This window comes from Phalacrocorax aristotelis, chromosome 2, assembly GCF_949628215.1.
Source record: "Phalacrocorax aristotelis chromosome 2, bGulAri2.1, whole genome shotgun sequence".
NCBI classification, from domain to species: Eukaryota; Metazoa; Chordata; class Aves; order Suliformes; family Phalacrocoracidae; genus Phalacrocorax; species Phalacrocorax aristotelis.
The window spans coordinates 24,439,628-24,453,627 of NC_134277.1; positions in this window are offsets into that span (position 1 = coordinate 24,439,628).

Here is a 14,000-nt window from a genome sequence, read left to right on the forward strand (position 1 = left end):
CACGGGGAGGAGGAGGCTGCAGCCGTGAGGGGACGGCCGCCGTACGCCCGGGGCTTGGTGCTGCCGCGGCCGAGGGGCGACCCTGGTGCTTCCCAAGGATGGCTGCTCTTCTGGAAAGGGTTGTCTGTTTCGCGCTGCTGCCCACTAAGGCATTTGGAAACGGCTGAAAGTGTTCACCGGTGAATCGCCTGTGTTGGCGTAAAATTATTTTAAAATCACCCATTCGTGATTTACTAAAAGGCCATAAACCCTGTAAACTCAGTAGTTTGTGTGTATACATATCACCTGCATCACAGAAGGCGTCATTATGTTAAGCATGTTCTTTGTCGGTACTGTAGCTTTCTCTTGCAAGTGTGAATGCCTATTCTCTGGTCCCAGAGACACACACAATATGTACGCTGTATAATTTTCTCTTTGGTCTGTACAGCCAAATTCTGGAGCAGGAAGGAGGAGGGAATGCCAGTGTCCCGCTGGAGCTAAGAAGCCCTTTCATGGTGGGTCCCACCAGCGGTGCTCAGTCTGAGGCCACTCAGGTTTTGGCAGTGAGCTGGAGGAGTCTCAACTTTGATTCAACAGCCAGCTCCAGGCTGGAGGAACTCACTGGTACAACCTGTGCTTTAATCCTACCAACTCTTGGTTTGCTTTGGTTCCCCAGGAAGCAGCAACAGCTGAAATGGCCACAGCTTGGTCTGAGATGGACTGTTTATTTGCAAAATATGAGAACTTCCTCATGTTGAGAGGTGTTTAATTAAGTTGCAAGAGGGTGAAAAATTGCTAGAGTCTGTAGGACTGAAACAAATCTACTGATGGAGACCTTGCAGAGTAAATGGTCTACGGTCAGAAATCTGAAAGCATAACAGGGAAACTATGATGTGGTCGTCATCACAGAAACATGGTGGGATGACTCACACAACTGGAGCGTTCCGATGGATGGCTACAAGCTCTTTAGAAGGGACAGGGAAGGAAGGAGAGGTGGAGGGGTAGCCTTGTATGTTAGAGAATGTCTTGACTGTCTAGAACTCAAAGATGGTAATGATAAGGTGGGGTGCTTATGGGTAAGGATCAGTGGGAAGGCCAATAAGGCAGACATCCTGGTGGGAGTCTGTTATAGACTACCCAACCAGAATAAGGAGACAGATGAAGTACTCTACAAGCAGTTGGCTAAAGTCTCACAATCTCTAGCCCTTGTTCTCATGGGAGACTTCAACTTACCAGATATCTGTTGGAAATACAACACAGCAGAGAGAAAGCAGTCTCGGAGGTTCCTGGAGTGTGTGGGAGATAACTTCCTGATGCAGCTGGTGAGGGAGCCAACCAGGGGAGGTGCCCAGCTGGACCTGCTGTTTACAAACAGAGGCAGCCTGGTGGGTGATGTAGTGGTTGGAGGCTGTCTTGGGCTCAGCGACCATGACATGATAGAGTTCTCGATCCTTGGAGAAGTAAGGAAGAGGGTCAGCAAAACTGCTACCCTGAACTTCAGAAGGGCAGACTTTGGATTGTTAAGGAGTCTGGTTAACAGAGTCCCTTGGGAGGCAGTCCTAAAGGGCAAAGGAGTCCAGGAAGGCTGGATGTTATTAAAGAAGGAAGTCTCAAAGGCACAGGAGCAGGCCATCCCCATGTGCCGTAAGTCAAGCAGGCAGGGGAGAAGACTGGCTTGGCTGAATAGGGAGCTTTGGCTGGAACTCAAGAAAAAAAGGAGAGCTTACTGCCTTTGGAAGAAGGGGCAGGTGACTCAGGAGGACTACAGGGATGTTGTGAGGTTATGCAGGGAACAGATTAGGAAGGCGAAGGCCCAGCTGGAACTTGAACTGGCCGCCACCATTAAAGATAACAAAAAATGTTTTTATAAATACATCAGTGACAAAAGGAGGGCCAGGGAAAATCTCCCTCCTTTGTCGGATGCAGAAGGTAACCTTGCCATGAAAGATGAGAAAGCTGAGGTACTTAATGCTTTCTTTGCCTCAGTCTTTAATAATCAGACTGGTCATCCTTGGGGTTGTAAGGCACCTGTGCTGGGAGATGGAGCTAGTATGCAGAATGAAGTCCCAGTTGTTGAAGAGGTGGCAGTCACCAACCTGCTCCTTCACCTGGATGTTCACGAGTCCATGGGGCCAGATGGGATCCACCTGCGGATACTGAGGGAGCTGGCAGAGGAGCTTGCCAAGCCACTGTCCACAATTTATCAGCAGTCTTGGTCAACCAGGGAGGTCCCAGATGACTGGAAACTAGTGAATGTGATGACCCTCTACAAGACGGGTCATAAGGAGGATCCGGGGAACTCCAGGCCTGTCAGACTGACCTCAGTGCTGGGAAAGGTCATGGAGCAGATCATCTTGAATGCCACTATGCAGCACATGTGGGACCACTAGGGGATCGGGCTCAGCCAGCATGGGTTTATGAAAGGGAGGTCCTGCCTCACTAACCTGGTCTCCTTCTATGATAAGGTGACCTGCTTAGTGGATGAGGGGAAGGCTGTGGATGTTGTCTACTTGGACTTTAGTAAGGCCTTTGACACTGCCTCCCACTGCATTCTCCTGGAGAAGCTGGCTGCTCACAGCTTGGACAAGTGCACTCTGCGCTGGGTTAAAAACGGGCTGGATGGCTGAGCCCAGAGAATGGTGGTGAATGGAGTCAAATCCAATTGGTGGCCAGTCACGAGTGGTGTTCCCCAGGGCTCAGTGTTGGGGCCGGTCCTGTTCAATATCTTCATTGATGATATGGATGAGGGGATTGAGTGCACCCTCAGATGACACCAAGCTGGGTGGAAGTGTCGATCTGCTGGAGGGCAGGAAGGCCCCACAGAGGGGCCTGGACAGGCTGGATCACTGGGCCGGAGCCAATGGTATGAGATTCAACAAGGCCAAGTGCTGGGTCCTGCACTTCGGTCACAAGAACCCCATGCAATGCTACAGGCTTGGGGGGAGTGGCTGGAAAGCTGCCTGGAGGAAAAGGATCTGGGGGTGTTGATTGACAGCTGGCTGAACATGAGCCAGCAGTGTGCTCAGGTGGCCAAGAAGGCCAATGGCATCCTGGCTTCTATCAGGAATAGTGTGGCCAGCAGGATCAGGGAGGTGATCGTGCCCCTGTACTCAGCACTGGTGAGGCCGCACCTCAAGTACTGTGTTCAGTTTTGGGCCCCTCACTACAAGAGGGACATTGAGGTGCTGGAGCGTGTCCAAAAAAGGGCAACGAAGTTGGTGAAGTGTCTAGAGAACAAGTCATATGAGAAGCGGCTGAGGGAGCTGGGGTTGTTTAGTCTGGAGAAGAGGAGGCTGAGGGGAGACCTTTTCACTCTCCACAACTACCTGAAAGGAGGTTGTAGTGAGGCAGGGATTGGTCTCTTCTCCCTAGTAACAAGTGATAGGATGAGAGGAAATGGCCTCAAGCTGCGCCAGGGGAGGTTTAGGTTGGATATTAGGAAAAACGTCTTCACTGAAAGGGTTGTCAGGCATTGGAACAGGCTGCCCAGAGAGGTGGTTGAGTCTCCATCCCTGGAGGTATTTAAAGGAAGGGTAGATGTGGTGCTTGAGGGTATGGTGTAGTGGTGGACTGGCAGTGATAAGTTAGCGGTTGGACTTGATGTTCTTAAGGGTCTTTTCCAACCTTAACAATTCTATGATTCTATGATTTTATTTTCTGTTTGTCAGGATAATTTTTGAATAACTTTATAAACCTCTGTAGGACCTTATTAATTTAATCACAATGGTTTATAGTAAACTTTTCATTAAGAGTGAGCCACCCTTGTCTGCTTCTAAGTCATCCAGTAAACAGGGCTTTCAGACAATATCTATATAGCATATATTTTAATTATTTCAGCACCGATTACACTGATACTGCAATAGTTGCCAGTAACATGAAAATAAGTACTGTGGTGTTCTGTGAGATTTAACATTCAATAGAGTTGCCAAATGAAAAAGGCAAATAATTATTTAATACCTTCATCACACAGGATAGCAGGTACAAAGCCATCTTTTCAGGGCAGCTGAGAAACAAAGTAGTGAATCTGGCTAGCTTTTTGGCTTAAGAAATACCTATCTCACAAGAGTATTTGAATAAGCATCTGTTGATATTAAACTGTGCAGGAGTCAGGTAGTTTTATCTACCAGACTTAATCACGTGCAGTGTAGGTTATTTGAGACACTGTGCAGAATCTTCTTAGAGTACATATATTAATGTCTGGGCAAGATACCTTCATAATTAAAATAGGATCTAGGTACAGTGATAAAAATATTAAAGGCTGGAGAGATTGAAAATAAGTGGCAAAGAATATAAGTGATAAGATTTGAGGAGGTATACACTGATAAGCAAAATGTCAACTAATAAATATATTGCCAATAGCTTAAAGATAATAAGAAGGAATTTTTAACTGCTTTAGTGAGAAAAAAACAGATAAGGTGCAGACCAATTGATAGATAAAGATACTAAAACAGTACAACTGTAGCTGTATAGAAAAGGTAGACGTGTTTCATAAGTGTGGGCGATTTTTTTGTGCTTGAACTGAGCATAAACACCTAGTCACCCGCCATTTGCAGTGCTTCTACTGAGACTACTGGTAATGAACACTGCACTCAGTAGTATTTGCAAGATTATTTAAATTCAGCCACACATAAGCGAAGAGCTAGGAGACTGATGTAACAAAGTGATGTATTTCACGTGGTTTGTTGGGTAGGTGTTTTGTTTGCAGTGGTGCATTTGTTTTTTCAGCTTTTATCCAAGGAAAAGGAAGGCTGTGAAGGAAGGCTGTTGGAGGAGATTGACGAGTACACATCTGCCTTCTGAAAGGCTACTGAGCTATGGTAACCTTTTAAGTTACAATAAGATCATTGCGTTAGAAATACAGCAGTAAGAAAACTGTGTAGAATAAATAGCTACTGATTTTGCAGATCTCAAAGACTATGTAATCCCTCTAGTGGGAAAGCTGAAGTCAGGCAACATGGAATTCTAGTACTATTGCCTTTTTTTGAGATGATTAAGTATATTTTCCTAAGAAAAGACCTAAGTAAAATAATTTTGTTTAGAAAATGAAAACTATGTATGCAGTTTACATTCCATGGCATTTGCGGGATTCTTCATAATATGACGTTAAGAAGGAATTCAAACCAGAGATACAGTAATGTAGCATTACTGCCTTAAAATCTGATCACAGGTCACATTCATTGCGTGTACCATGCTTTCTCACAGTGAACAAAGGCTAGCATAAACCCACTACGAGTCACACTTTCTGCTTGCCCCTCTTCCCGCCCTCTGCCCCACTAAGTCTGGACACATTTAACCCTGACATGAGCTTGCACATGATGTGGGAATTCAGCCACCCTGAACTGAAAAGCCTTGAGCCACACCAAGCTGCCAGTTACGTTCCCATCTGATGCAGTGCCTGGGAGCATGGTGGCAGCGTGCTGAGGCATCAGGCTTTCCTGGCAAGCCAGGTGTGGAATTTGTCCCTTCCAGAACTGCAATAAAAGAAGCTAGGCAGGAGACAGGGAATTAAAGTGTAAAGTTCGAATTTCCTGAAGTGCTTACTTAGCACATCTGAGGGGATAAAAACTTGAGTAACAACATTAATTTCTAAGATCTCGCAGCTTGCAATTGGATGGTTCCCAAGACAGTCTTTAAATAAGTTGTAATTACATTATCAATGCAATTCTGTGATTGTCACCCATTAGGTGCCTGATGTCCATCTGGGCTCTCATTCTTACCTCCTAGGTTTCTTGAGAATCTAGGCAGCATTTATTCTCTCCATGTTTAGTGCTTGAACTGAGTTGAAACCACTGCAGCACTACCAGAATTAATCTTCATTTGCTGATTTGTAATTTCCATAATTGATAAGACTGGCAGAATTACTGGGGAAATGTCTTGGGCTGGTTTGCATGTGACTCACCCAGTAGCATGCAAATAAAAGACTCCAAGAAAATAAAGTTTACTTTTTATTTGCTTGTTTAAGTGCCCCACTACCACAAATGATGTAATGGAATTACTAGCATTTGGGAACTCAGAAGTTTCAGCAAGCCTGGAGTGAAAGAGATGTGCCACACCCTGTGGAGAAAAATCACTTTCCTCACCATGATGTCTCCTCGTGGTGCCTGGTTTGGCTACTATTTCTGTTACTACATGAAGTGTGTGCTGAAAAGGCCTCAAATATTGCAACACACAACCACAAGTGGACAACATGAGATGCATATGTAGTTCTGTTGCAAAATTTTATCATACACTTTTACACTCTTAAAGCAATACCAGTGAACGCAAAACTTCTTCTTCTAGCTGTGGCTTTTGTAAATATTTTTTCTTATATGTATAGTCCGTGCTGTTGTCCTTGTTCCTCATATTAGCTTTTTTACTCCTTTTGTTTCATTTACAACCTTTCCGAGTTGCTAAAGATTGACGGAATCAGCCTATTGCTGTTCCAAAAAGTGCCCACCAGATGTCACACTGGTAATCCTAATATGGCCCCATCAGCCCATGCCTGATGGCTTTCTAACCCATACTCGGTTTTTACCATAAACAAATGCAAGCTCTGCCAAAGGTAGAAACAGAACCCACCTAGACGGGCACCAGGTACCTGCTGTGGGAGCAGCTCTTTGGGTCACAGGGCTTTTCTCTAATAGGAGCTGTGGTATTCATGAGCCATTCTTTGTGCCAAACTCCCTTTGTAAATATCTAACAGTGATTTAGGAGTTTATATATATATTTTCCTATTGGAAAAGAAAAAAATCAGTGTAGGTTTATGCATATTTTTTTTAAAATCCACTGTCAGGTTTTTGGCAAATATCTAAATGTTTGGGTATGATGGTTCTAACTAAATCGGTTAAGCAGTGTAATTTCTAATTAGCTGTAAGTTTGCCACTTAAAGTATTACGTTTTGCCATATTTTATATGAACTAGATCACAGGGAACACTTCTCCTCCCTCTCTTTGGGGTAAATTTATGTGAAGTATCTTTTTGTCCACCTAGAAAAAGTGAGCACTCTCTACACATGAGGTTATGACTGGTCAAATAAGGTCAGTAATCATTAGCCAGCTATGTATAACTATGTATCAAAACATATTCATATTTGATGCATTGAGCTTCAGGACATGTTACCACGGCTATCAGGACAGCTGATACTATACAGATTGTTCTTATTTCAGGTTTTTCAGATGCCTTGTACATTTTTTTGTTGTTGTCATATTGATGGTTCTTTCTTGTCCAGTTCTTTAGTAGCTGGATCCTTTCATACTTTGTTAATATGTACGTTACAGGTGATTCTTCTTTATTCTTTCAGTAAAATGATTAGAATTTTCAAGGAAATAAAATAAGGGTTCTATATCACCTCTTAGAAAAAACATCCACATATGTTGTTTGAAACTATGCATAGGTCTTATGAGCGATCAAAGGGGTAAAGAGACTGGGTGGGCTGTCAGCTCTGTGTTTCAAAAAAGTTTAGGGCTGTCTCGTTAAAAAAAGCTACAGAACTGTATTTTATTGCTGTTCTGATAAATGTATATTGTCATGAACAACAATACATATTTTATATAACCTGCCTGCTCCAGGAATCTTTACAGATGCTAATAATTACTTGCTGTTTTGCATTTTTGTTGTGCATGCTTGATGTGTTACATCCAGGAATGAATTGGCCTTGAGCTGTCTAAGAGTGCTCCACAAGTTTACAGCAAAGCTTTCTGATTCCCTTTGAATTTTATTTAAGCAAAAGTAAGAGCAATCGGTTGGTGGCAGCAAACACTAAAAAAAAAGGCTCTTTGAAGTTTGGAGCTGCTCTCAGATGTGGGAGCCCAGTCTGGGCAGTGCCCATCCATGGGTGGGCTCCTGCGGCTGGCTAAAGCCCTTGAGATGTCAACAAAGCTGTGGATAAGCACAGTCATCTCCACAGTCTTCTGGATTAGGGTGTTTGTATAATTCTCTAAGGGTGTTCCCATCCTTTTCCCTTTCTGCTTCCATCCACAGGTTTTGTGTCTATGTTCATTTCTAGTGTTTTTCATCACCTGTCTTATAGGCTAATATCTAGTATGGCTTTCTGAGGATTGAGTTTAATCATGATACCTCCAAATCTAACACAGCAAAGTACTGTCAGCCTTTCACATACATACTTCACAAAACTGATCAAAACTAGTGTTCTCGTCATGTTCTACAGTAGAGGCTAATGAAAATATTAAAGATGGCAAAAAAAAACTCTAAAAGCCATGGTCTAATAAAACCATGAACATATTCAGGGCAGAGCCAACTCCACAGTAGGTCTGACAGGTAAGACGGTTGTATGATAGCTCATGACCATCGTTATCTAGGATTTAAGGGGCCCCAGTTCTTCACTGGTAGTGGAACACAGTGAGTTATACCTGCGTAGTCCCATTTTGCACAGGACCTTCCGATGACGCAAAGACTGAATCAGTGAACAGTCTTGTGAAGCTGTCTGCTGAAAACGGGCTTGGGAGAGGAGGTCACAGATATCTATCTTCATGCTTGTGGAAGCGGCCAGGTTTTTCATATCTAAGAAGTAAATAAGTCTGCTTCCCCTGGAGGTTTGCTTTCCTTAAGGAGTGAGTGGGGGGAGAGTAGGGTGGAGAATGAGTATGGATTAACTGCTTTTTTTTGTTTCCCTCCTGAACTCTATTAATAAAACTAATCAGAAAGCAATTCTCTACAAATACTGCCCTCTTCCTCTCTGGAATAAAACACGGAGGCCTGTTAAGGGGTACCATTGTCCTTGTTGAAAGTTCTGATTTTAAAAGTTGTCTTCAATGTAGATATACATTAGGTATGAGTACTTTGTACCCAAAGAAAGTGACTTGATTTTCTTCTGATGCAGGAGTTAGAGCTCAGGGTGTCAACGGTGGTCAGATGCCTCTGATTCTGTCTACCTTTGAACACCTCTCTACCTCTTTACCTCCTTGTAAACAAGACTTGGTTTTTTTTTCTTCCCCTCTGGGTCTTTCCACTTATTCAAATTTGTAAAATCTTGAGGTAGAACTTCCATAGTTCAACTAATTACAGCATGAATATTCAGCAGAAATAATCTTACTTAAGCATTTATTACATCCAAGATTGGGATTTAAGGCACATTCACAGAGTGCATTAGCACTGCACCCGCGTCTTGCACTGTGATCCTTTTTTAGCTTGCTTCTGCTATAGGTAACAGATTGAATTTAATTAGTTTATTGTATTATTTTGTATTTTCTGAAAACTAAACATCCCTACTTAGAAAGTTGCTATTACTATATTTTCCACTAAATTTATTTTTACTGTTTTTGCTGGCACATCTCTGACAGAAACAATGATTTCACTGATCACTGAAAATTCTCTCCAGATAGCTAAGGCAAAGATCTATGGCTCTTTATTTACACATACTCTGTGCTTGTTCTAAAGTGACATACTTAAGAAACTCTTCACTTTTTTTTTTCCTCATAACTGTGTGGGGAAAGAAGCATATGATGAAAAAGCATGATCATTTTTTCATTTGTCTGTTTTTAGGAACTCTGAGAAGAATAATCAAAAGGTATGCAAGTAGTAGCATTCACACACTCATTCCCACATTTTAAAGAATAAGCGTGCATTTTGTGATGCAGTGTAACCTTCTGTGTTTCACAGGCAATTAACATTTCATCTAATGCTGGTGTCCCTATGCTCGACTCATTGGCTTAGGCTTGACTAAAGCATCCACACCAGCATCCACATTTCATCTAATGTTTGCAAGAGGCAGTGCATCCACCTATGCTAAAAAATACTCACCTGATAACATGAGGGTAATTATTCTCACTGTTTTTGTCTTCAAGGTGCAACCAGAAGGTTTTATTCTAAGTTTGTATGGCTTTAACTCCAAGCATTTTTGTTGTATCTTTCTCATGCTGGGATAATGAAATTTGATACTGGTGCTTTCTCTCTCTCTAATGTTTCTAATACTTCTCCTAACCTAAGTGTGTACAGCTTATTAGTCTTTATGGTTTTTTCTTTGGAAAGAGAAGTTGTAATGGAGTCATATATTTCCTTGTGTGTGTTGTTTGAAAAGAAGTGCAACAGCGTCAAATGTCAAATACCCAAACCTGGGAAGAATCGAACAAGTTTCTTTACTCTCAGCCTCTGGGTAGAGTGCTTTAAATAGAGTTGTAGCTTTAAACCAAGTCAAAGCTGCCAACTACACGCGTGTTTTTATCTGAAGCTTATGTGATACTCCCTGTATACTCCTCTCACACCTGCTGCTTTGTTAAACAATCCCAGAGTTGCATATGTTTGTATAACGCGTATTTTTTTTCTGCTGTTTCATAAAGAGATGAGCTGCTTTTTCCCACTTCTCCAGTTACTGGATTATGAAATTTTCATCATTAGGAGAATTACCTGAGTATGTTTTATTGCGTTCACCTCTATCTTTTTTTTGGAGAAGTGAATTAATTAAATTCCTGTAGTCTGTAAACGTGAAGAATATTTCAATATTCTTACACCATTTTTGGTGTAATGGACTTTTCTCCGTCATCCCTTTCACAGTGTGAAACAGTATGTGGCTGCTGCTCTCTGCAACAGTTGAGTAATTTCCCTTTCCTGGACATGTGAAAATCACAAGACAATGTTAGGTCTTTCTTCTGTCCTCCCCTTCCTACACCCCTAGCATATTTGAACATGGTTCATAACCCTTTCTAGTAGGCCCTCTGTGAATGATTTTCAGCTGATGCTTTGCAGGCTACATCTCCTTGGGCTGGAAGTGTGGCATGCAGTCTTTTTTCCTTGACAATGACCTTCCGCAGAGCTGGATTCAATGTGTCGTCCTGAAAATGCACCATTCATTGAATTGCTTCCATGTGTACCTGTCCTCATTGCTCATAAGGATTTCCAGGGTAATATAGCTCGCACATTTCCTCAGCAATGATTTCATGTTTGTTTAGCCTAGTTATGTGTAATGGTGGGCCTGCAACTAGATCCTGAGAAACTCCCTAAAAACCTGCTTATGTGGTAGTTGTTCTCCATGTTAATTTACCAGAGTAAGTTACAAAAACTGTAATCCTGCAGGTAACGTAGTGGCTGTTTTCACAGTGTTATTAACAAATTTTTATTAGCATTTGGTTTTTGTGAAATTATGTTCAAGTTTGAGATTATCTCCAGTGACTGTTAATATTTTTAGATGTTTACTTTATTTAGGTTTTTAATATTAAAATTTAAAAGCTTGTAGTTGGAAATACCTTGAATCACATTGTGATCATCAAGAGACTTTAGTGTGTGGTTGTATTTCCAAATATGCAGTAGGACCAGTATGATTTATATTTCTCCATAAATATCTATATAAATCACACTTTTTCTCCTTACACCTGAGCTTCTTCTCTGGGGTAATATATATGTTCCATATGTGGCCACCACTCTGGACACTTTGGGCAAGTCATGTAAATCATAAATTATGTTGGCTGAATACGACGCTTAAAAAAAATCAGGCTATGTATATATATATAATATATATTGAAGTGAGGGTGATCAGGTGTCAAAATCATTTGCCAAAAGTTGTGGTGAGTTTTCTAACGTTCAAATCAAGTTCAGCAGTTCTTTCAGAATATCTTTAATTCAGGAGTTTTCAGACCATTTTCACGGATTACCTGCCAGCAATAACAAATGGTTACTAGGATAAAACTGCACGATGTCAGGAAGCTTAAACTTTACAGCAATCTGCATTACGGTTGGAAAATTTGTAGGGGTCTGTGAACTGAAAAATATGACAACTCCTGATAATTCAGAACTGAATTAATTCAGGCAGTGTCTACAGCCTGTGTTCTGTAGGAAGAGAGAATAGCTAATCACAAGGTTGCCTTCTGGCTCTCTAATCTACAAAGCTCCTCATAATTAGAGAACTATCCTCAGCTTCAGGAAACCTGAGTCCAATTCCTCTCCTTGCCTGTGTCTTCCTGCATGATGTGGTATGAGTCATTGACACAAGGATCATTAAAGAAACTTGGGATATGTCTGTGATGACAGTTAAGTCATCTCTCAACTTTGTAAAAGACAGGGGAGACAGTTTTGCCAGGAAACATGGGTGTTTGTTTGTTTGAAGAAGAAATGCTATTTTATAATATTCAGCGATTCAAGGTATTCAGTGACGCTTGGGTATTCAGTATTGTCCCAAAAGGCAGCATGTAGTTGCACAAGCCTCTTCATCCCTCTCAGACTTCTGTAACTGGACAGGAGGTGTCCCTCAGGCCCTGGCAAGATTGAGTATCTTGAGTTCTTGGGTTTATTTATCTCAACAGTAGTAGGCAGGCTTGATAGTAAAACAAGACTGGAGTTTCTGCAGTGTGACTTGAGGTTTGACCTTTAGACCAATCCAATAAAAGATGGGATTTGGTTTCCAATCTTTACATATGGGATTGGAAAACAGAAGCTACAGGCAAAACAAACAAGCTATAATCCTGTATGTATTTAACATAATTCCCTGCAATTAATTCTGCACCCATCCCCTCTGATTGCCTGGGCTGGTTCTGAGGGATGGGGATGCTGTGTCTGGTCCTGTCCTGCGGCACCTGAAACTCTGGTGGATGACTAGCCAAGCGAGGAGGGGGAAGCCGCCCCATCCCCTCCTTCCTCCCAGGGACTACGCCTCTGGCCACCTCCTCAGCCTCTGCTCACCCTGTCCGGCTCTCACTTGTCTTCTTCATCGAGTATGGCAGGGTTTCCTTTGGTTCAAACTTTCATGCAATGTTAATGGTTTACCCTTTCTTCAGTGAGATCCTGTTTGATTTTGCTTCAGTTCTTTAGCTATAAAGCGAAGAAGATAGTCTTGCATTGAAACAGAGCAGTCCATTAAGCAGTCTCTGTCCTGTATCTGGCCAGTTGGACGCTGGCATCTCTCCTGATTCTCTTCCCCCAGGGAAACAGTTTTTCCAGCTATATTCACTACTGAGCCATGTAAGTACTGTACTGAGGCACAGCTGGGTTTGCTACTGCTGCTCAGCAGTGACTGGTGTGGTGTGGAGTGGCAGCTACCTTTGGAAAGGTTGTAAAGGATAAGAAAATAGGCTGATTTGTACCAATTTGGACTGGGGAAGGAAGGCTATGATGGGATCCTAAAACCTGGGTTGGACTCCAGGGCTGCCAGGATCAAACTCTTCATTTAATTTTTTATAAGGTACTGAAAAAATTGATACCACGCAACCAAAAATGTGTGACATTTTCTGTCATGGAGCCAGTATGAAAGAAGAAGAAAAGGTTTGTCTTTTTCCTTCTTTCCTTCTCTCTCTCTCATTCTAATAGTTTTTTTACTTTCATTCCATATACTTGTCTTCAGAATGATTCTTTGAAAATACCTCCCTTCTATGCCAGCACTCAGTCATAGATGATCTGTCCCAAACATGCGTGTTTTGGGACATTCTGTTTTGGTCTAGCAGTGTTCAACCACTTGTGTCCTGCAATGATAAGCATATTACAATAACTCATATTTTTTCATTTTTCATTTATCTATTTTCTGTAGTCTCTAAAGAAAGATTTATAGAGACTACACTTTCTCATCTTCCATAAAACCAGGGGAAAAAATTAATGGGTAATAAACCAGGAAAGGCCTCTGCACTGATATTTAATAGCTTGAGTCTACTGATTGCGGTTAAGCTTTCCCTAGATTAAATCTGAGCAAGTGTGAAGAGAAGTAAGCACAGTGAAGAGTCTGTGTTTGAATGAATCTCAAATAATAATCAAATCTGGATGTAGAAGCAAAAAGAGAGACAGGAATAAAGGATGTGTGTGAAGCCGTATAAACAAAAAATTATCATTTATAGTTTGCAGCATTTGGAGGTGTTAGCTAAGTTTCATGCAATTCTCTGAGGTCTGTGCATGTCCTCTCAGGGTTCTGCAATGTATTTTTTTTGTAGCACTGAGGTTCCTTATAAGAAAATAATATGTTGGGGGTCTAGTCTTGTCACAGCAAGTATTTACATCAATTCTGGATTCCCAGGTTCAAGAACATTAAATTAAGGGATTGTGTAACAAAGATAGATGTGCAGTTTTTCTTATCAAGGTGATATATATATTAAAAAAAAATATACCTCAAG